At 45.6% G+C, this 25,179-nt stretch overlaps 1 gene segment (V, D, J or C); it reads right to left on the reverse strand.

Annotated features, from left to right (window-relative positions):
• The window catches only part of LOC140716605 (Ig heavy chain C region-like), a 104,868-nt gene that overhangs the window by 31,999 nt on the left and 47,690 nt on the right, over positions 1-25,179 (reverse strand).

Consider the following 25,179-nt stretch of genomic DNA (forward strand, 5'->3'; position numbering starts at 1 on the left):
TCTGATTATGGAATCCCCTATCACTGCTGCACTCCTCTTCCACACCCCCACCTTCCCTTCTGAGCCACTGGAACAGACTCAGTGCCAGAGAACAGGCCACTGTGGCTGCCCCCTGGTAGGTCATCCCCTCCAACTGTATCCAAATTAGTATACTTATTATTGAGGTGAATGGCCACAGAGGTGCTCTGAACTGGCTGCCTATTCCCTTTCCCTCTCCTGACAGTCACCCAGGAAACTGCCTCCTGCAAGTTAGGGGTGACTACCCACCTGTAGCTCTTTTCTATCATTTTCCCATTTGAACTGAAGGTCATCGAGCTGCAGCTCCAGTTCCGTAACACAATTTCTCTAAGGAGTTGCAGCTCAGTGCACTTCATGCTGATGTAGTTCTCAGGGAGACAGGAGGTCTTCCAAAGTGTCCACATCTCACAGAAGGAACATATCACTAAATTTGGACCCATTGTCAGAACACTAGCTGTGTACTAACAGAAAAAATTAAACTTACTATAAACTTACTCAGAACATCCAACTGTGTTTGCCCAAGCCAGTTTTCAAGGAAAACATTTTAATACAACGTCCCATTCCCATTCTGATATGTCTATCCATGGCCTCCTCTACTGTCAAGATGAAGCCACACTCAGGTTGGAGGAACAACACCTTATATACCATCTGGGTAGCCTCCAACCTGATGGCATGAACATTGACTTCTCTAACTTCTATTAATGCCCCTCCTCCCCTTCTTACCCCATCCCTGATTTATTTATTTTTGCCCACTTCCCTTTTTGTTCTCTCTCTGCCCATCACTCTGCCTGTTCTTCTTCTCCCTCTGGTGCTCCTCTCCCCCTTTCTTTCTCCCTAGGCCTCCCGTCCCATGATCCTTTCCCTTTTCCAGCTCTGTATCCCTTTTGCCAATCACCTTTCCAGCTCTCAGCTTCATCCCACCCCCTCCGGTCTTCTCCTATCATTTCGCATTTCCCCCTCCTCCTCCTACTTTCAAATCTCTTACAATCTTTTCTTTCAATTAGTCCTGACGAAGGGTCTCGGCCCGAAACGTTGACAGTGCTTCTCCTTATAGATGCTGCCTGGCCTGCTGTGTTCCACCAGCATTTTGTGTGTGTTGTTACAAAGAAGTCTGTTTAGTCAAAGTCCAACCACTGTATCACTGTTCACTCACACAATGGCTGCTCCACTTTCACTTTGCTTCTGTTTACTCATTCCCGCCAAGTGCCTAATAGATTGTAATGATTGTACTCCCAAAAAACCTGAGCACTTTTTAACCCTTGCACTGTGTCACCCTCGAATCACCTTTCACACTGATTGCAACCCACTAAAGAGTTTCAAAAGCATCTGAGCTCTTTACAAACCTGGCACTGCATCACCAACGAACGTCGCCTTGTGCTGGTTACAAACAATTGTAACGTCCTGAAAACACCCAAGCTCTTTCTAAACCTTGCTCTGTATCACCAATGAATGACGTCTTCTACTGAATGCAGTTCGCTGAAAAATAAGCGGTAAAGTCACGAGGGAAGGTTATTAAAATTACTGTGGGATCTTGTTCAGCTGAATAAGTGGACTGAAGAGTGGCAAATGGAGTTCTATTCAGGGAAGCTCAAGGTGTAATACTTTGGAAAGTTAAACCAAGGTAGGACTTTCACAGTGAACGAGAGGGTGCTGGAGGTTGTTGTGGAACAGAGGGGCCTTGGAGTTCAAGTAGAAAGCTGAAAATAGGACCTCCGGTGCAGTAATCTTTGGATTGCTGCCTGTGCCACATGCCTGTGAGGATAAAAATAGGATGATTTGGCAGAGAAACTGGTACAGGGGGCAGGATTTCAGATACCTAGATGAAAGACTGTTGTAGTTGGGAGCTTAACATCCAAGGATACACATTGTATCAAAAGGATAGGCAGGTAGGCAGAGGGGTGGCATGGCTCTGTTGGTAAAAAAAAACCTGAAGTAAAATCCTTAAAAATATGTGACATCGAATTAGAAGATGTAGAATCATTGTGGGTAGAGTTAAGGAACTGCAAGGTTAAAAAGACCCTGAAGGGAGTTATATACAGGCCTCTGAACAGCAGCCAGGATGTGGGCTACAAATTATAATGGGAAATAGAAAACACAAGTCAAAAGAGCAAAGTTATGATAGTCATGGAGGATTTAATATGCAGGTAGATTGGGAATTTGTTGCTGATTTTGGTTTCCAAGAGAGAGAATTTGAGAAATACCTACAAGATGGATTTTTAGAGCAGCTTGTGTTTGAGCCCAATAGGGATCAACTATTCTGGATTGAGTGTTGTGTAATGAACCAGATTTGATTTGGGAGCTCAAGGTAAAGGAACCCTTAGGACACAGTTATCAAATTATGATAGCATTCACGCTGCAATTTTAAAGAGAGAAGCCAAAGTCAGATTCATCAGAACACAGAACAGTACAGCACAGGAACAGACCCTTCAGCCCACCATGTTAAGAACATAAGAAATAGGAGCAGGAGTAGGACATCTGGCCCATCGAGCCTGCCCCGCCATTCAATAAGATCATGGCTGATCTATCCATAAACTCAGCTCCATCTACCTGCCTTTTCTCCATAACCCTTAATTCCCTTACTAGGAATAGAATGAGGTGGCTGAGGGATTGGAGCAGGGGGCAGGGATTCAGATTTCTGGATCATTGGGACATCTTTTGGGGCAGGTATGACCTGTACAAAAAGGACAGGTTGCACTTGAATCCCAGGGGGACCAATATACTGCCGGGGAGGTTTGCTAAGGCTACTAGGGAGAGTTTAAACTAGAATTGTTGGGGGGTGGGAACCGAACTGAAGAGACTGGGGAAGAGGCGGTTGGCTCACAGATAGAGAAAGCTTGGAGACAGTGTGTGAGGGAGGATAGGCAGGTGATAGGGAAGAGACGCACTCAGATGGACGGATTGAGATGTGTCTATTTTAACGCAAGGAGTATTGTGAACAAAGTGGATGAGCTTAGAGCGTGGATCAGTACTTGGAGCTATGATGTGGTGGCCATTACAGAGACTTGGATGGCTCAGGGACAGGAATGGTTACTTCGAGTGCCGGGTTTTAGATGTTTCAGAAAGGACAGGGAGGGAGGCAAAAGAGGTGGGGCCGTGGCACCGTTGATCAGAGATAGTGTCATGGCTGCAGAAAAGGTGGACATTATGGGGGGATTGTCTACAGAGTCTCTGTGGGTGGAGGTTAGGAACAGGAAAGGGTCAATAACTTCACCGGGTGTTTTTTATAGACCACCCAACAGTAACAGGGATATCAAGGAGCAGATAGGGAAACAGATCCTGGAAAGGTGTAATAATAACAGAGTTGTCGTGATGGGAGATTTTAATTTCCCAAATATCAATTGGCATCTCCCTAGAGCAAGGGGTTTAGATGGGATGGAGTTAGTTAGGTGTGTTCAGGAAGGTTTCTTGACACAATATGTAGTTAAGAGGAGAGACTGATGTCCATTATTCCTGGAATCATCCTAATGTTCTCTCAGGGTGACTCATCGCTCCTCTGATACCGTGTCCTGAATTATGAATAATATATACAAGCATTGGGAGTATGTAAGCTGATATAAAACTGATTCTCCTTTTGGCAGAATCAGTTTTATATATGAATAGATTTGATTGCTTCCTTCCCTCTTACATCCTGATTATTTGAGCTGTAAAGGAATTACTAACAAATGGGATGATGTCATCTGCAGGTTACCTGTACATTTTGGTTGTTCTTGCTGTGGAGATGGTGTAAATACTATATACTGTGTCACGAGTATAATTCTCACATCCGTGTGGCGGTCAATGATACTGAAATACTCCAGATTGTTGTCAGTGATATGATACTTGCAACCCAGACTGTTAGTTGGTCAAGGGTGGGGCTCACATCATCGATGGTGTCTATGAGGTGGGTGAAATGACAATGTAGGAGCAGACATCTGTATCCAAGTGTAGATGGTGCATGTCATACAGACAGTAGCATCCCCAATCTCCTGAGTACAGTTGTCCTCCATTGTGCTAGAGAATGCAATATGGGAGTTGCTGTCACAGAATCTTCACTGAAGTGTGTGGTACATTCTGTAGATAGTATACACTGCATTCACGGTATATCAGTGGTGGAGGGAATGAACTGGGGTGTGGGTGGACGGACCATAAACATCATCAAATGTACCAACACGTGAGGTGCCAACCATCAAGTCCACACATCTGTAAAATAGCAAAAGAGGCAAAGAATGGCCAAAGTACAGTCCCATCAAGAAGAGATCAGATCAAGCCTCTGCAGTCCTGCCACATGCAGGTGTGAACGATGATGGATCATTAAAAGTGAATGAAATGAGTCGACTCCAATAGAACCAACTTCCAGGAGGGTGGAGCCCAGCACATGAGAGCTAAAGACAAGGCATGAATGCTTTGTGATGAACTTCCCTCAGAAACGGTATGAAACAGTTCGGATTAGATTAGGTTGGTTTATGGCCGTGTACACCAGGGTGCAATCAAATTCCTTCTTCACGTGAAGCTGGTAGAGAACGGCCAATATACATGATGATAGGAAATATATTTATAAGCAGAGAAACAGCACAAAGGTACAGGGACTGTTGTGCAGTGTGAGGTAATGCCACAAAACAACCCACTACAATGACAGAAACAGAATAACGAAGAGAATGGTATGAGAACGTGGCAGCACCACCAGGAAGGAGATGTGAAAGAATTGGTCAGCTCAGGAGACTGATATCAAGGAGAAAAGATGTTCTTTAGTCTGGATATTCAGGAGTTTCAGCTTCTCGTCATTCTCCAGAAGGTAGCAGACTGAAAAGGGAATGGTCAGCATGGTCTGCATCCTTGACATCACCACGAGTCTTCCTGAGGCAATGCACCGTGAAGACTGACTGGATGGGAGGAATTAACAAGCCTCTGATGGACTGGGCTGTGTTTAACACTCTCTTCAGGTTCAGATGGTCAAGAGCAGAGCAGTTGCTGTACAGGAGTGTGATGCAACCTGTCTGAATGCTTTCTACCATGAGACTGTAGAAATTTGAGAGATTCCTGACAGACATACTAAATGTCTGACACCTGACAAAAGGAATATGCTAATGAGCTTTCTTGATCATTTCATCGGTGTGAAGGGACCTGGTGAGGTTGCTGGTGATATGGGTGCCGAGGAACTTGAAGCTGTTGAATATTTCTACAGCAGCTCCGTCGATGAGTTGGTTCTGTACCTGGCCATGCAGTTGTGGGTTTACAGAGAGCAGATCCAGACAACTGGCGGACATCAGGGGTCAGTGCTGGGCCTTTGCTTTTCTCACCTACATCAAAGATTTGGATAAGAATGTACAAGGCATCGTTAGTAAGTTTGTAGATGACCTTAAAGTAAGTAGTAAAGTGAACTGTGGAGAAGATGATGTTGATTAGCTGAGCAAATGGGCAGAGCAGTAGCCTCTGGGTTTAAATTCAGATGTGTGAGGTGTTGCATTTTGGAAAGTCAAATCAATGTAGGACATTCAGTGTAAATGGCGGGGCCCTGGGGAGTGTTGTGGAACAGAGGGACCTTGGAGTTCAAGCACATGGTTCACTGAGAGTGTTATCAGGGTTAGATAGGATGGTGAGGAATGGTTTTGGCATGCTGGTCTTATTTAGACAGAACATTGATTCTGAATGCTGGCTGCTCATGGAGTGGTTGTACAAGGCACCGGTGAGGCTGCACTTGCAGTGTTGTGTTCATTTTATTCACCAAGATGCAAGAAAGATATCATTATATTGGAAACAATGCAGAAAGGGTTTACAAGGATGCTGCAAGAACTCTAGGGACTGAGTTCGAGGGAGAGGTTTGATAAGCTAAGGCTTTATTCCTTCAAGTGTCGGAGAATGAGGGCAGATTTGATAAAATCACGAGGACTCAGCTGTGATGAATCCACTCAGTCTTTTACTGAAGATTGGGGAATCAAGAACTTGAGGACTTAGGTCAGCTGACAAGGGCAAGATTCAATAGGAAAATAAAGGATTTTTAAACAGAAATGGTGGAAAATTTGTGGAATATGCCACCAGAGGAAATGGTTGGGTTAAGTAAATAACAACTTTTGAAAGGCACTTGGACAGGTACATGGAGAGGAACATTTTGGAAGGTTATGGGTCGAACACTGGGAAATGGGTCTCACTTGGATTCTCATCTTGGTCAGCATGGACGGTTTGTGCTAAAGGCCTGTTTCCATGCTGTAGGACTCTGTCAATCCACACTGCGGGCAATCTACAGTAGCCAATTAACCTACCAACAAGCCCGTCTTTGTGTGTGGGAGGAAACCACGTTGCAATGTGACAGATTCACCTGAAGAGCTCCTGTCATCTCAGGACCTCCTGACAGAATGGACTCCTCCTGTGCACTGTTTCACCCGAACTGTACATCAACCCCTCTCTGTCTGACTGTAACACTGACACCCAGTGGCTCGAGGTTGCTATTACAGCAGCCAGTTCGACTGAAGCCTCAATGCCTTATTTCAGAGGTGTATTACTGACCCCCAGTGGTTGCAGGTTGTCACTGCAAGATACCAAATGCTTTCCATCAAGTCAACTTCAATCCAGACACAAGAGACTGCAGATACTGGAATCCAGAGCAACACACTGTCTGCTGGAGAAACACAGTGATTTCAGTAGTACTGATGGCTGGAAAGAAACTGTTGAATCCCTGCATCAGGTCAGTTCAAATTAGCATCTGGGCTACCACAGGCAGAATGTCATCATCACCAAAGCAAAATAAAACCTGCTCAGGTTACATTGCAGAGAAAAAATACTCTTGAAAACCCCGGACAGAGAATATCCACGGTACATCAGTCATAGAGACTGGCCGGTGGTGTGGGGCATCTGCACTGGACTTCGAGGTGAGTGGTTTGGGTTCAAATCCAGCCAGCTCCTTGCACACTTTCCATCTGTGCTGGGTTGAGTGTCGTAAAAAAATACAGACAAAAATGCTAAAGAAAGGCAAGGTTGCCGCCCGATGTGCCACAAGGTGTGGAAAGGAGTAACAACAAACCAATGGTGGAGGAATTAAGCTGGCATCAGTGGCAAATAAAACAAAGAAAATTACTGAGTACTTCATTAATTACATTTTTTCTGGTAAATGATCACTGCAGACAATAGACTGTAACTTCTCTGTAGGAGTTGAGCTTTTGAACCACCTCTACAACCTGGCACTTCTGCAGGGGCAATTGAAGTCTAAAAGGTGTAGGAGTGCTGCAGCGTGGTGTGCACAGGTTGAACCGAGGCAACGGGGTCTGGGTCGGAGAGTGGGGAATGATCCAATGTTCGGCCATTCCTGGAGTGAACTTGGAGGTAATTCAATTTGGCAGAACTGAAGTGAGGTGAACAGAGTCGAGTCAGCAGGGACCAAATTGGGGCCTGAGAGTGAAGAAAGACCTGAGGCTTGGTTGATTTAAGTGCCGAACCGAATTGGGAAAGTTGCATACCGACTGAATTGAGGGGTCGGGGCATTGGCAGGGTCTGGGTGTGAGAGCAAGGCCTGGACGATTTCAGTGCCAGGCCATTTTGAAAAGGATGGGCTGTCGGGGCTGGAAGCAAGGCACAGGCCAGTTCAAATCACTGTTCTGTGAGGTTTACTTGTCTCTGCACCGACTGCGGCTGTGGCCTGCGACTATCACAGTGTGAACTCACTTTTGTGAACTTCAGTTCTGAATGCTATTGCTTACTTTTATTGTTTGTAGAGTTTTTATAAACCATAGAACCAATGTGTTCAAAGAAAATCATCAAACACTCACACACATACACAAAATCATGCAAATGGCAACAAAAAAAATGAACAAATACTCAAAATGGAAAGGCATATTTCAGGACAGTTCAGTTCTGTGTTCATCAGGGTTCTCCAGGGTTCCCGATTCAAAAATTGCCCAATTGTAACAAAAAAGAGCGACCATAACTTGAACTAGATACTAGGAAGCACCATAAACCTGAATTAGATTCCAAATCTACAATCTGTGTTGATTAAACCTTGCTCTGGCACCATCTGCTGACAGCATCAAGGGGGGGAGAGAGAGAGAGAGAAAGAGAGACGACTTGTAAGAAAGGACTTCTGCTCAGGAGCAGCGAGCGAGAGAGAGAGCAAGAGACTGCCACATGCAGATACCTCTGGCAGCAGCGAGCAAGAGTCTGCGAGACAGCACTGAACACTCACTCGCCCGTGATTTCAATCTTCCTTGGCGCTTCAATTGGTGAGAGATAGAGTCGATCCTGGGCCTTGACTTCCCGGCCTCCATGGTTGCAGCCTCTTGGAACCCTCTTGCAAAGCACCAGATTGGCCCAAAATCAAGCGACCAGAATGTAGGTAACAGGGTCTAACAGTAGCAGAACCATACCTGAAATAAAAAGCAGATGTAAAAGAAGTGAAAAGAATTGCTTTGTGACCCGCCTTGAGGACGTCATCATTGGTAGCGTTTCCTGGCGCTATCTTCTTCCAGTTCCAATTTCCAGAAGTTGGAGAAATTGTGTCCATGTCGTCAGGTTGGGGGCTACCCAGATGGACTACGAGGTCACAGATGCAGATGCTGGAAATTCAAGCAACACACTCAAAATGCTGAAGGAACTCAGCAAGCCAGGCGGCACATGTGGAAAAGAGTGCAGTCAACGTTTTGGGCCGAGACCCTTTTTCAGGACTGCTGTTGAAGAGTCTCAACCTGAAACGTCAACTGTTTACTGTTTTCCATAGATGCTGCCTGGCCTGCTGAGTCCCTCCAGCACTTTGAGTGCGCTGCCTGGATTACGAGATGTTGCCCCTCCAACACAGCAGTGTGCACTGAAAGAATTTGTCGATACACAGTTTTATAGCAGTGTTGATAATGTTCTAATTTGTTCAGTATTTCATTTACATACATGTTCTTAATCAGTTAAATGGTAGTTTTATTTATAACTTTTTAACCATTTTCATGGAACTTAAACTAATTGAGGCAGTTGCTTAACTGGGCCAAATCATACTGGTCCTGATGCGTCTCAATTAACTGGAATCCACTGTATTTAGCAGAACGCCTCTGACACCCAGTGGCTGCAGGTTATTAGTACAAGGAACCAAATACTTTCCATCAAACTGACCTCAGCTCACATTGGTGCCTGAGCTATAACAGGTGAAATTCAATCATCGCCAAAGCAGATAAAAAGTGCGAATGTTACAAATAAATTTTTGGAAAATGGCGGGAAACCAAAGCACATTGGGAAATCAGGAGCAATCACAGGGACAGTGTGCAAACTCCATATAGACAGCACCTTCTTGTTTTGAGGCCCAAACAGAAAGGACAGTCTTCAACACCATTTCCACGTGGCAGTATTGGTAAACTGCCTCAAAAATTCTGCAGTCTATTTTAGTCGATACATCCTGTGAAGGTGCCTCCGAAAGGTGGCGTCCATAATCAAGGACCTCCATCACCCAGGATGAGCCCTCTTCTCATTGTTACCGTCAGAAAGGAGGTACAGAAGCCTGAAGACACACACTCAGCGATTCAGGAACAGCTTCTTCCCCTCTACCATCAGAAAGGAGGTACAGAAGCCTGAAGACACACACTCAGCGATTTGGGAACAGCTTCTTCTCCTCTGCCATCAGGAAGGAGGTACAGGAGCCTGAAGACACACACTCAGCGATTCAGGAACAGCTTCTTCCCCTCTGCCATCAGGAAGGAGGTACAGGAGCCTGAAGACACACACTCAGCGATTTGGGAACAGCTTCTTCTCCTCTGCCATCAGGAAGGAGGTACAGGAGCCTGAAGACACACACTCAGCGTTTCAGAAACAGCTTCTTCCCCTCTGTCATCAGGAAGGAGGTACAGGAGCCTGAAGACACACACTCAGCGATTCGGGAACAGCTTCTTCTCCTCTGCCATCAGGAAGGAGGTACAGGAGCCTGAAGACACACACTCAGCGATTCGGGAACAGCTTCTTCCCCTCTGCCATCAGGAAGGAGGTACAGGAGCCTGAAGACACACACTCAGCGATTCGGGAACAGCTTCTTCCCCTCTGCCATCAGGAAGGAGGTACAGGAGCCTGAAGACACACACTCAGCGATTCGGGAACAGCTTCTTCCCCTCTGCCATCAGGAAGGAGGTACAGAAGCCTGAAGAAACACACTCAGCGATTCGGGAACAGCTTCTTCCCCTCTGCCATCAGGAAGGAGGTACAGGAGCCTGAAGACACACACTCAGCGATTCGGGAACAGCTTCTTCCCCTCTGCCATCAGGAAGGAGGTACAGGAGCATGAAGACACACACTCAGCGATTCAAGAACAGCTTCCTCCCCTCTGCCATCAGATGCCTGTATGGAAATTGAACCCATGAGTACTGCCTCACTACCTTTTTTAATTTCCTTTTTTTTGCACTACCTGTTTAATTATATTTTATTACCATTATATTGTTAACATCGCTAACATAAGTAATGAAATTTGCTAAGTTTGCAGAAGCAGTACAATGGTGCTAGAGAGAATACAAAATTAGGAAACACTGTGGTCAGTTTTTCTCTCTATGACCATTGCATTGCTGCTGCAAACTTAACAAACTTCATGACTTACGCTGGTGATGTTAAACTGCATATGTAATAAAATTTCATGTAATACAGGGACAGGCAGGTAAATTATCCCAGGATTAGTCTAGGATTAAATTGAGAGTTACTGGGCAACACGGTTCGAAGGACCAAAAGGGCCTGTTCTACTCTGTACCACAATAAACAAATAAATGTTTGGGAAATGGCGGGGATCAGGAGCAATCACGGGGTCAATGTGCAAACTCCACACAGACAGCACCTTCTTGGTTTGAGGACCAAGCAGATAACCCACCAGAAAGGACAGTCTTCGACACCATTTCCACATGACAGTACAGTATTGCCATACTTCCTCGGAAAGGCTTCGGCCTATTCTTTTAGTCCATACACCCCATGAAGGTGCGTCAGAAAGGCGGCGTCCATCATTAAGGACCTCCACCACCCAGGACATGCCCTCTTCTCATTGCCACCATCTGGGAGGAGGTACAGAAGCCTGATGTCACACACACCCAATGATTCTTCCCCTCTGCCATCTGATTTCTGAATGGACATTGAACCCATGAACACGAACTCACTACTTTTTAATTTCCTTTTTTTTTGCACTGCTTATTTAATTTAATTATTAAATATATAGATACTGTCATTCACAGTTTTATTTTCTCTATTATTATGTATTGCATTGTTACTGCTAGCACAAAGTTAGCAAATTTCACAACGTATGCTGATGATATTAAACCTGATTCTGACTTTGAACTGAAGTGTCTCCATCCTGTGCTCAGGTGCGATTAGAGATAGACAAGGACATCACTGGTCTTGGTGATGATGACAAAGTCTGGTGCTGAGGAAACCTTTAAAAGTCACTGGAATCCCATGGCCACTGACTGTCCATGCAATTCCTCTGAATTCAGGAGTCTCCTGCTGCAGTGGAGCCGTTTCCCAGGACGACAGGGTAATTCCTGAACCTTCAACCCACAGAACCACTGTCACTCCAGCCTCGGGCAGTGAGCTACTGTACACGGACTATGTTTCTGTATATGCCGTTCAGAGTCCGCACTCAAATTCAGCTTCACTGAAATACCTGAATTGTCGTGCAGCGACCATTCCCAAAACATAGGTCCTCTCTCCACTTGCCCTGCTACACAATTACAACACTGAACAGTGAAGGTTTATGCTGAGACTTTGGAAAACATGCAGCATTTCCCAGACCTCAGGAGCCTCCTCGGAGAACTCCGAATCAGTGTTTGAGGATCTGGGCCTCCAAAGTGTCTCAAAGCTCGTCTTCTAGCAGGTGGTGATGATCTGCCCCGATGTACGTTCCCGAGACACCGAGTACACAGAGTGGCATCTTATTGGAGAGGTACCACCAGTGTTGTCCCTGAAAAGCCCTTCAAATTCACAGACAGATCCAAGTACATTTATTATCAAAGAATGTTTAAATTATACAACCTTGAGGCTTACCTGCTCACAGGTAGCCACAGAGCAAGAAACCCAAAAGAGCCCAATTCAAGAACAAGAATAAAAAGAAAAGACCAACACCTGACGTGCAAGAGGCAGAAGAAAAACACAAATCGTGTAACAGCATTCCGAATCAAAACTGAGGCCTCAGATGCGAACCCTGGAGCGGCCCAGAGTAGGCCCAAAGCCTCACTTCTCAGTTCATCATATTAGCAGCACAGAGCACTGCAGCCAGGGCAGTCTTCATAGCCTCAGTGCCATGGAGATGGCCATCGCGGAGAACGGGGGAAATCAGCTCTTGTCTCCACACCCTTTATCTGGCCCAGCGTTTAAGTTGACTAAACAGTGGAACAGTGAAAGGCTCCGGTGTCTTGGAGAGAGGCAAGAAGATCGCGGGGAGCGAGTGAAATTGGCTCTCGCCCCCGATCTGGGCCGGCATTTAAATTGGGTAAGTGAACCAACTCAGCGTCCTCTCCCCATGCCCACAGCCGAATCTAATAAGAGCAATGAGATTTCCAGCTTCAGACCTGGTCTCGTACCTACATTGTGTATATGGAAACTCCGATTAGTTTCTGTCATTGATAAATACCAGAATATTGATAGATACATTATTGATCCCAAAGGAATTTACAGTGTGACAGTAACATTATAAGTGCACAGATATACAAATATTAGAAGAGAAGTAAAAAATTAGAAAAGAATTATTAGTCTAACAGGAGGGGTTCATCACTTCCCCAGGTATAGGTTGACACATTATAGAGCGTCATGGCCGAGGGTAAGAATGACCTCATATCACACTCTTTGGAGCAGCACACTTGTCTTAGTTTATTACTAAAAATGCCCCTCTGTTCAGCCAAGGTGGCATGCGGAGGGTCAGAAACATTGTCCAGAATTGCCAGGATTCTCCGTAGGGTCCTTTGTTCTACCACAGCCTCCAGTATATCCAGTTTGACTCCTATAACAGAGTCAGTCTTTCTAATCAATTTATTGAGCCTGTTGGCATCACCCATGTTGATGCCACAGCCCCAGCACAGCACTGCATAGAAGACTGTACTGGTGACACAGACTGGTAGAACATGTGAAGGAGAGACCTTCGTACTCCAAAGGACCTCAGTTTCCTCAGGAAGCAGAGGCAACTCCAACCCTTCTTGTGTAGAACCTCTGTGTTGGTACTCCATTCAAGTCTGTCATCCAGGTGCACCCCCAAGTACTTGTAGGTCCTCACCACATCCATGTCCTCATAATCAACAGTAACAGGTCAGCAATGCGGGCTTAGTCCTTCTGAAGTCCATCACCGTCTGTCTTAACAACGTTGAGCTGCAGTTGATTCAGCTTGCACCATTTGACAGAGTCCTCCACCAGGGCCCATATTCACCCTCTCTTTATACACCCAACTACTGGTGAGTCATCAGAGAATTTCTGCAGATGACGTGATTCAGTGTTGTATCTAAACAGAGATAGAGAGGAATTCAGTGAAGGTAATGGCATTGAATGAAGGTGGTGTTGGGTGAGGGGATAGGACTTATAAAGACATACACAGTACTCTGGGCATACATGAAACCATCAAAGATCAAGGATAACATTCACTTTTCGGTGAGATGTCTGGCTGAGTAGCTCTCCATCACCTTTCAGGAATCACAACCCAGCAATTAATTGACTGTGAGCCCCGTCTGTCAGATACATTAACTGCCTGAATTGTCCAAGTGAGGTGATAGTCTGCTGCTCTGAAGGGTCGTGCTCTGAGGGTTTGCTAGTCTGATTCCCCAGGCCAGCTTGCTCCTTTCGAAGAGGGATGTAAATCTCCTGTAGCTTTGTTTTTCTGAGTTTGGATAGATTATCAGGTAATTTGAAGATTCATAGAATCCATGCCAACCTGTTTTTCTGGTTAGACCCGTCTACCCACAAACAGAACACTGGCCTGAAGACCCATCCAAACTTCTCTTATGCTGGCAGCTCATTCCACACTTGCACCTTCATCTGAGTGAAGAAGGTTCCCTCCTGTTTCCCTTAAATATTTCACTTTTCATCTGAAACCTATGCCCTCTAGTTCTAGTCTCATCCAAACTGGGAGGGGGAGGGAGAGAAATGCATGCTTGTATTTACCCTTTCTATAACCCTCATACATCTCCTGTGCTCCAGGGGATAATATCCTACCCAGCGCAACCTTTCCCTATAACTCATGTCCTCAAGTCTTGGCTAGTTCCTTGCAGACTTTCTCTGTACTCTTTTCAAACTGTTTGCAGGTGTTGAGAACTACTTGTAGCATTCCAAATCCGGCCTCACCAATGTCTTATACAACTTCAGCTCCTGTACTTACTGATGAATGCCAGTGTTCCAAAATGTCTTTGTGACCCCATCTGTCTGTGATTCCACTTTCAAGGAATTATGGATCTGTATTCCTAGATCCCTTTGTTCTACTGCACATCCAGCTAACATCCCGGATGTAAATGTAGAATTACCTGGTTTTACTACGGTAAGATTTGACAGAGATGCCAAAAAGTGTGGGAAGAAGAAAGGAGGGGGACTCACTGTCTACATTAACGTAAGATGGTGTAACCCCGGGCATGTGAGTACAAAGATCTCCGTTTGTGAAAGAGATATTGAGCTGATCGCCGTGAGTATGAGGCTATATTACCTGCCTCGAGAATTCGCAAGCGTCATTGTGGTGAATGTGTATGTCCCGCCGCGTGCCGACGCAACGGTAGCGTGTGACGTCATCAGCTCCGCTGTTGCTAGGCTTCAGACACAGCACCCTGAGGCACTGGTGATAATTACAGGGGACTTCAACCATGTGACTTTGGACAAGACACTACCTGCTTTCTCCCAGTACGTGGATTGCTACACCAGGGGTAATAGGACTATTGACCTACTGTATGCAAACGTAGAGGAGGCATATAGTGCATCCCCACTGCCTTCATTGGGGAAAGCTGATCACAACCTGGTTTTGTTACAGCCCAGATATAAATCAATTGTGATGAGGCATCCCACTACCACACGCTCTTTTAGGAAATGGACTCCTAAAGCTGAACAGGCCCTGAGAGACTGCTTCAGTACTACTAACTGGGATGTACTGCAAGGGGGGCTCTGTGGGGGCGTTGAGGAGGTCACTGAATGCACAACGGACTATATTAACTTTTGTGTGGATGCAGTTGTCCCTGTTAGAACTGTTCGCTGCTATCCCAATAATAAGCCCTGGATCACTAGTCACATCAAAGGCCTCCTAAACCAGAAGAAGAGGGCCTTTAAAGATGGTGATCGGTTGGAGCTTAAAAGAGTTCAGAAGGAACTCAGAGTACAGATAAGGGGGGCAAAGGAGCAGTATAGGAGGAAGCTAGAACAAAAGCTGCAGAAAAAAAGCATGAAGGAGGTGTGGGATGGGATGAAGATCATCACCGGATGCGGTGCAAAGCGGGGGGCGAACATAAGTGGAGATGTGGAGAAAGCGAACCAGCTGAACAACTTCTTCAACAGGTTCGACAGCTCAATCTCATCCTCACCGCAGAAATCCACACCAGGCTTACTTCCCTCACAGGAAAATAGCCACTCACAGGAGACCTTGCCCACGCCCAGGATTACGGCTGCACAGGTGGAAGGTCAACTGAGGAAGATCTGTACCAGCAAGGCAGCTGGACCGGATGGAGTTTCCCCATGATTACTGAGGGCCTGTGCGACTGAGCTGGGAGAACCACTACAGCGCATCTTCAACATGAGCCTGGAGCAGAGAAGAGTACCCAGACAGTGGAAAACATCCTGTATTGTCCCGGTACCAAAGAAACCACAACCAAAGGAGTTGAATGACTTCAGACCTGTTGCCTTGACGTCGCACATGATGAAGACCATGGAGCGGCTGATAATACAGAATCTGAGGCCACAAACCAGGCACGCCCAGGATCCTCTTCAGTTTGCGTATAAGGAGAAGGTGGGAGTGGAGGATGCTATCACGTATTTGCTGCACAAATCACTCTCTCACCTAGATGGGGTCAGTTGTGCTGTGAGGATTACATTCCTTGACTTCTCTAGTGCCTTTAACACCATCCAGCCCAAGATCTTAAGGCACAAACTAACGGAGATGGGAGTAGACTCTCACATGGTGGATTGGATAGTGGACTACTTGACAGATAGACCTCAGTATGTGCGGTTGGGAGACTGTAGGTCTGACACGGTGGTCAGCAGCACAGGAGCACCGCAGGGAACCGTACTCTCTCCGGTCCTGTTCACCCTGTACACATCAGACTTCCAATATAACTCGGAGTCCTGCCATGTGCAGAAGTTCGCTGATGACATGGCCATAGTGGGGTGTGTCAGGAATGGACAGGAGGAGGAGTATAGGAAACTGATACAGGACTTTGTGATATGGTGCAACTCAAACTACCTGCGTCTCAATATCACCAAGACCAAGGAGATGGTGGTGGACTTTAGGAGATCTAGGCCTCATATGGAGCCAGTGATCATTAATGGAGAATGTGTGGAGCAGGTTAAGACCTACAAGTATCTGGGAGTACAGTTAGACGAGAAGCTAGACTGGACTGCCAACACAGATGCCTTGTGCAGGAAGGCACAGAGTCGACTGTGCTTCCTTAGAAGGTTGGCGTCATTCAATGTATGTAGTGAGATGCTGAAGATGTTCTATAGGTCAGTTGTGGAGAGCGCCCTCTTCTTTGTGGTGGCGTGTTGGGGAGGAAGCATTAAGAAGAGGGACGCCTCACGTCTTAATAAGGTGGTAAGGAAGGCGGGCTCTGTCGTGGGCAAAGTACTGGAGAGTTTAACATCGGTAGCTGAGTGAAGGGCGCTGAGTAGGCTACGGTCAATTATGGATAACTCTGAACATCCTCTACATAGCACCATCCAGAGACAGAGAAGCAGTTTCAGCGACAGGTTACTATCGATGCAATGCTCCTCAGACAGGATGAAGAGGTCAATACTCCCCAATGCCATTAGGCTTTACAATTCTACCGCCAGGACTTAAGAACTTTTTAAAAGCTATTATTAATGCTTTTTGAGATAGTGATTTAGATGCATATCATATTTTTTACTGAGTTAAGTATTGTATGTAATTAGTTTTTGCTACAACAAGTGTATGGGACATTGGAAAAAAGTTGAATTTCCCCATGGGGATGAATAAAGTATCTATCTATCTATCTATCTATCTATCTACCTATCTATCTCAGTTCCCCATTGAATTGAATTGACTTTATTTCTTACATCCTTCACGTAACGTGAGGAGTAAAAATCTTTACATTACATCTCCGTCTGAATGTGCAAATTGTAGTAATTTGTAATAAATAGAATGTTCAGTGAGATATACAACAGAACAGCCAACATAGCTTCGAAATACAATTGTGTCAGTGTGAATTAATCAGTCTGATGGCCTCGTGGAAGAAGGTGTCCCTCAGCCTTTAATGCTGTGGTACCGTTTCCTGGATGGTAGCAGCTGGAACAGTTTGTGATTGGGGTGGCTAGGGTCCCAATGATCCACTCCTGTCGCTGTAACTGTCCTGAATAGTGGGAAGTTCACATCTACAGATGCGCTGGGCTGTCCGCACCACTCTCTACAGTGCCCTGTAATTGGTTCCCATACCAGGCAGTGATACAGCCAGTCAGGATGCTCTCAGTTGTACCCTGTGGAAAGTCCTTAGGATTTAGGGACTCATGCTGAACGTCTTCAACAATCTGAGGTAAAAGAGGTGCTGTTGTGCTTTTTTCACCACACAGCTGGTATATACAGACCAAGTGAGATCCTTGGTGATGTGTATACTGAGGAACTTGAAGCTGTTCACCCTCTCAAGCTTACTATTCACGGTGTTGTTCCTGCCCTGGAAAGTGCAACACTGCACACCCATTGGCATTATTTCCCTCTGCCGTTATTCAGTCCATTTTCCCACTGGTTCAGACCATGCTGCAATCTTGCTGCATTGGTTTATTTTGATTGTACTGATACTTACCAGAAGTCCCAAATAATTCTTATCAGTGTTCTGTTATCCTTTCAGAATTCTGAGATCTATCAGGTCCCTAATTAATTGTTTTGAGCAACCTCTCATCTTTCTTTCCAGTCTAGATGAAGGGTCTCAGATCTGCTGGGTTCCTCCAGCATTTTGTCTGTGTTGCTTTGGATTTCCAGCATCTGCCGTTTTTCTCTTGTTTATGATGCTGTGATCTTTGTTAGCCTCCCTTACTACTTCCCCATACTTGTTGTCATCTGCAAATTTGCTGATGTAGTTTACCAGATCATCTAAATCATTTATACAGATGATGATCAATGACCTCTGCAGTACACCCCTAGTCACAGCCCTCCAGTCAGAGAGACAGTTGTGTACGCCCACTCTCTATCTTCTCCCGCTAAACAATGCTGAATCCCATTTACTACTGCAACTTGAACGCCAAGTGACTTATTCTTCAGGACGAGACCCCCTTGTGGTCCTTTGTCAAAGGCCTTGCTAGAGTCCATGTAAACAAGGTTTTCCCTTCATTAGCCTGCTTGGTTCTACTGACGTACCATGGGGAGCATCCTGACAGGCTGCATCACTGTCTGATATGTGTGGGGGCAGGAGCACTACTGCACAGAAGTTACAGTAAGTTGTAAAATTAGTCAACGCCATCTCAGTTACTGGCCTCTGTAGTATCCAAGACATCTTCAAGGAGTGCTGCCTCAGAAAGGTGCCATGATTAAGGACCCACATCACTCCGGACATGCTCTCTTCTCATTGTTCCCGTCAGGAACGAGGTACAGAAGCCTGAAGGCACACACACAGTGATTCAGGAACAGTTTCTTTCCCTCTGTCATCTGATTTCTGAATGGATGTTGAACCCATGAACATTACCTCACGACTTTTTTATACTATTTCTGTTTTGCACTTTTTAAATCTATTTGATATACATATGAAACACTCCGGTTCTGTCGGCTGCGTAAGTCTAGGGAAGAGAATCTCCGGCCCCGCTAAACGTGTGAGATTGAAGTGCAAGCCCCCAAAACCCCCTGTTTGTGTGGATGCTGCGTGATTCATTACCCCATTACCACAAAATAACAGGCATATAATTAAACGATTTAGGTTTATAATTCTTAGTTTGACTAAAGGGTTAGTAAAGAAAATGCAAAAAAAACAAAACGGCTCATTTTAATGAAACAATCTAATGTGCACAAGTTGGAGCTGATGGTTTTCCCTATGCCGAGCCTCCTTTGATCTTCCCGGGCTTCGTCGAATCAGCCCCGCTCTGGGTCAAGTCCTACGAACTCTCCTCTCCAGCATCTTCTCCCTTCATCTCCCACCGAGCAAAAGACCCAGCTCACACCAATGTCAGGCACACAACACGAAAAACACACTCCCTTCATTGGACGACTCTCATTCCAAAGCACCCGTTATCTCTAACCATAACACAAACACTGCTTCTACAGAAAGACCATTACGAAACCTTTCCCAGAGTGATACACATATATATGCTTTAGTTGATTTATTTTTTTCTATATCATCATGTATTGCACTGTACTGCTGCTGTTAAGTTAACAAATTTAACGACCCACACCGGTGATAATAAACCTGATTCTGATTCTGATTCTGGTAACGTCCACAAAAAACCCTGAAGATCAGTTCAACACAATGTACCCCGCACAATGCATGTTGACTGTCCCTAATGTGGCCCTGTCTATCCGAATGCTTAAACATCCTGTTCAGTAGAATACCTTCCAATAATTTACCCACAACTGATATCAGACTCACTGGGCTGCAGTTTCCCGGCTTGTTCTCAGAGCCTGTCTGGAACAACGGAACAGCAGTTGGTATCCTCCAGTCCTCTGGCACGTCGCCCTTGGTTAAGAATGTTTTAATACCTCTGTCACGCCTGCTGTGGTTTCTGGACTCGCCTCGTGCGAGGACCAAAGCGACACCTTGTCAGGCTCTGGGGATTTTTCCACCCTAACTTCAAATAAACGTTCCTCATCTGTAATCTGGATACAGTCCATGACCCCACTATTGTTTTTCCTCAGTTCTATAGATTCTCTCTGTCTCCTGAGAAAATACAGATGCAGAGAGTTCATTTAAGATCTCATCCATCTTTTCCTGTTCCACACACAGATGACCATGCTGATCTTCAAGAGTACCAATTCTGTCCATTGCTATCCTTTTGCTCTTAATATATCAGTGGGATATAAAATCCCCTGGGATTTTCTCTCACCTTGCCTGTCAGAGCAACGTCACGTCTTCTTTTAGTCCTCCTGATCTCTCCCTTACCTGTTCTTTTGCATTTCTCATACTCAAGTTCCTTATTTGATCCTAGCTCCCCATGCGTAACCTTCACCTCCTCCTCCTTCACAAGTGCCCCAATACCCTGAAAAACTAAGCTTCCCTAAATTTTTTAACTGTGCCTTTGATCCTAACAGGAACATACAGATCCTGGACATTCAATCTTCTACTTTTGAAGACCTCCCACTAACCAATATCCCTTTGCGGGAGAACAACCTATCCCAGTCCATGTCTGCCTGATCTCTTCTGATGCCATCAAAATTGGCCTTCCTCCTGTTTTCAATCTCAACTCGAGGACCAATCCTATCCTCCATAATTATCCTGAAAACCATCAGTGGAGCAAAAAGGTTCACCTGCACGCACGTCTGTCACCTGCCCTGTCTCATTCCCTGAGGAGATCCACTATCCTGACCTCTGCATATTGAGTAAAGAATCTTTCAAAACCACATCTGACAAACTCTATCCCATGCAGCCCATTTGGAGTAGCACCGTGTCTGTATTCCTTCCACATCTGTCCCCACTCCATGACAGCATATTACCTTCCTCCCGTACACCCTTCAGGCCCTGCCCCTCCTCAGAGTAACAACAAACCGTGCAGAGGGTAAAAACTATCATGGGGAATCTGATCAGGTTAAACTCTGCTCTTTTGCTAGGGTTCCTTGAGCTGTAGGGGAGCACTTAAAATGATTTGGCAGTGAGATGGGAACTAGAGTGATAGGGCCGAAGATGGGGTAGTCGGTGTCCAACTAGATCCCATGTGTGATGAGACTGAGGAACGACAGGCAGGTAACAGAGCAAAATTGCATTCAGAATCAGAATCAGAATCAGGTTTATTATCTCCAGAATGTGTCGTGAAATTTGTTAATTTAGCAGCAGCAGTTCAATGCAATACATGATAATATAGAAAAATAACTCTTTTGCTCTACTGATCATTTTGAGGATAATTATGGAAAAGGATAGGATTGGTCCTCGAGTGGAGATTGAAAACAGGAGGAAGGCCAATTCTGAAGAGATCAGAATCAGAAGAGATCAGGCAGAGGTTACAACGGGACATTGTTAGGATGCAAAATGGGGCTGAGAAGTGGCAGATGGGGTTCAACCCAGATAAGTGTGAAGTGGTTCATTTTGGTAGGTCAAATATGATAGCAGAATATAGTATTAATGGTAAGACTCTTGGCAGTGTGGAGGATCAGAGGGATCTTGGGGTCCGAGTCCATAGGACGCTCAAAGCAGCTGCACAGGTTGACTCAGTGGTTAAGAAAGTGTACGGTGTATTGGCCTTCATCAATCGTGGAATTAACTTTAGGAGCCAAGAGGCGATGTTGCAGCTGTATCGGACCCTGGTCAGACCCCACTTGGAGTACTGTGCTCAGTTTTGGTCGCCTCACTACAGGAAGGATGTGGAAGCCATAGAAAGGGTGCAGAGGAGATTTACAAGGATGTTGCCTGGATTGGGGAGCATGTCTTATGAGGATAGATTGAGTGAACTCGGCCTTTTCTCCTTGGAGCGACGGAGGATGAGAGGTGACCTGATAGAGGTGTATAAGATGTTGAGAGGTGTTGATTGTGTGGATAGTCAGAGGCTTTTTCCCTGGGCTGAAATGGTTGCCACAAGAGGTCACAGGTTTAAGATGCTGGGGAGTAGGTACAGGGAGATGTCAGGGGTAAGTTTTTTACTCAGAGAGTGGTGAGTGTGTGAAATGGGCTGCCGGCAAAGGTGGTGGAGGCGGATACAATAGGGTCTTTTAAGAGACTTTTAGATAGGTACATGGAGCTTCAAAAAATAAAGGGCTATAGGTAAGCCTAGTAATTTCTATGGTAGGGACATGTTCGGCACAGATTTGTGGGCCGAAGGGCCTGTATTGTGCTATAGGTTTTCTATGTTTTTCTATGTTTCTATGTAGATCAATGAAAGTAAATGTATATATACAAAAAAGTGCAAAACAAAAGTGATATTAAAAAAGTGATGTATTGTTCATGGGTTCAATATCAGTTTAAGAATCGCATGTCAGAAGAGAAGAAGCTGATCCTGAATCACTGAATGTGTGCCTTCAGACTTCTGTACCTCCTTCCCAACGGCAACAATGAGAAGTGGGATGAGCTAAAGTGAAATGGGGCAAAATGGAAAAGGGTGATGCATACAGGAGTGAAGGTGTTATATTTGAATGCACGCAGTTTACAGAATAAGGCTGATGATCTTGTAGAACAGTTAGAGATTGGCGGATGCGATGTGGGCATTGCTGAGTCATGGCTGGAAGAGGACCATAGTTAGGAGCTTAGCATCCAAGGATAGACAATGGTATTGAAAGGACAGGCATGTAGGCAGAGGGTTGGAGTGGCTCTGTTGGTAAAAAATGAGATCAAATCCATAGAAAGAGGTCATGTAGGATTGGAAGATAAGACCATAATACACAGGAGCATAATTAGGCTATTTAGCCCATTGAGTCTGCTCCGCCATTTCTTCATGGCTGATTTACTTTCCATCTCAACCCCAGTCTCCTGCCTTCTCCCCATATCCCTTCATGCCCTATTGAATCAAGAATCTATCTATCTATGGTGCATTTCTGAGATATGGGGTTGGGAATCTGATTCACTGATTCTTCCAAATAACTAATTTTAAATTGAAACAACAACACACACAAAATGCTGGTGGAACACAGCAGGCCAGGCAGCATCTATAAGGAGAAGCACAGTCGACGTTTTAGGCTGAGACCCTTCGTCAGGACTAACTGAAAGGAAAGATAGTAAGAGATTTGAAAGTAGTGGGGGGAGGGGGAAATGCGAACTGATAGGAGAAGACCGGAGGGGGTGGGATGAAGCCAAGAGCTGGAAAGGTGATTGGTGAAAGTGATACCAAGCTGGAGAAGGGAAAGGATCATGGGATGGGAGGACTCGGGAGAAAGAAAGTGGAGGGAAGCACCAGAGGGAGATGGAGAACAGGCAAACAACTAAATATGTCAGGGATGGGGTAAGAAGGGGAGGAGGGGCATTAACGGAAGTTAGAGAAGTCAGTGTTCATGCCATCAGGTTGGAGGCTACCCAGCCGGTATATAAGGTGTTGTTCCTCCAACCTGAGTTTGGATTCATTTTGACAGTAGAGGAGGCCATGGATAGACATATCAGAATGGGAATGGGACGTGGAATTAAAATGTATGGCCACTGGGAGATCCTGCTTTCTCTGGCGGACTGAGCGTAGGTGTTCAGCGAAATGGTCTCCCAGTCTGCGTCGGGTCTCACCAATATATAAAAGGCCACACCGGGAGCACCGGACGCAGTATACCACACCAGCTGACTCACAGGTGAAGTGTCGCCTCACCTGGAAGGACTGTCTGGGGCCCTGAATGGTGGTGAGGGAGGAAGTGTAAGGGAGGTGTAGCACTTGTTCCGCTTACAAGGATAAGTGCCAGGAGGGAGATCGGTGGGAAAGGATGGGGGGGGGGGGGGGGGACGAGTGGACAAGGGATTCACGTAGGGAGCGATCCCTGCGGAAAGCAAAAAGAGGGGGGAGGGAAAGATGTGCTTGGTAGTGGGATCCCATCGGAAGTTACGGAGAATTATACGTTGGACCTGGAGGCTGGTGGGGTGGTAAGTGAGGACCCTATTCCGAGTGCGGTGGCGGGCGGGTGGGGTGAATTGTTTTAAATTGTTTCCCTAAGATCAATCGTGCATTCCCAAGCTCTGTCGAAGTCCCTCATGAATGATGTTGAGAATTAACTGCAATTTCTGGTCCCGTGGAGGGGTATTTTTTCCATCGTCTGGGCTTCCATCGTGTTCCCCAATGTCTGTTCCTAGGGTATGTTACGAATGTGCCACAGCTCTGAGGGGCCGAAGGGTGCGGGGTAGCCCCCTCCTTTGTGAGAATCACAAGATCACTATTAAGTCAGTTCAGGGGACACAGGAAATGAGAGAAAGCCATGCAGAATCCACAAAAGGGTTGGAATGTGTCCTGGCCTCCGAAAGGCGGACCCATTGATACCGGCTATTGTCTCTTGGAGACGGACTTGTGTATTGCATCCTGCACGATGCATCGAAGCCCCCCCCAGGCAATGAACCGAGGGGGAGGTTGGTGGAGGGATTGCATCATCCCAACCTGATCGACATCTGCGACCCTGTCAGTCAGGATAAAAAGAGGGTCTGGGGGAACAGCCCCTCAGACGCACCAGAAGAAATGCTAGCGATCCCGTAATAGCAAAAACCAGTGGAAGGCCACGTGCGTCTGTTTCCATTTGCCCCGGAATCAGTGGCCTTTACCATGGAAGAACGGTTTTTAGCTAACAACGGGGAAATCAACTCCCAACGACTCTTGAAGGATTGACATCATAAAAGGAATGGGCAAGTTTTAACCCGTCTTTCTCTCCAACCAAAGGCTGCAGCCTACAGCTTGACTGAACTAAAGTGACTTTTATATTTCCATCGGACAATACATTATCCCCTAGACAACGATAGAGCTATTTCTTATTGATTATTATTATACCTGCGCTTTTAGATTTAGTATTGATGACGTATATTACTTGTGTGTTTGCATTGATATTATTTTTGTGTATTTCTATCAATAAATACTGTTAAAAATAGTACCATCAGACTTCAACGGATCTCTCTATCTTTGCTGGTAAGTGACCCAGTTACGGGGTACGTAACAGGTATATTCCTTCAATATACCTGTCCTGTCCTGTCCCAACCTCCAATGTCTGCTCCTTGGACTTACTCTGCTCAAATTAGGTGCTGGCTGTTGTATTCTATTCTCTTCTTGGTTTGCATTAATCTAGTACCTGTTTATTTTTTCTAATCCTGGTGTGTTTTACCTCAGTACCTGTTGTATTTTCCTGCACTGGCATATTTTCTCAAAATGTTCTCATTAAAACTGTAACGGTCGATATCAAGTTCTGTGTCACCTGTACTTGTACCAACACCTCCACACTCTCTGATGGGGAATGCTGCAGGATGCAGAAAGTTTCCTTCAGCTGAGCACTGGGAAGACCAA

Source organism: Hemitrygon akajei, chromosome 25 (assembly GCF_048418815.1).
Source record: "Hemitrygon akajei chromosome 25, sHemAka1.3, whole genome shotgun sequence".
Taxonomy (NCBI): Eukaryota; Metazoa; Chordata; class Chondrichthyes; order Myliobatiformes; family Dasyatidae; genus Hemitrygon; species Hemitrygon akajei.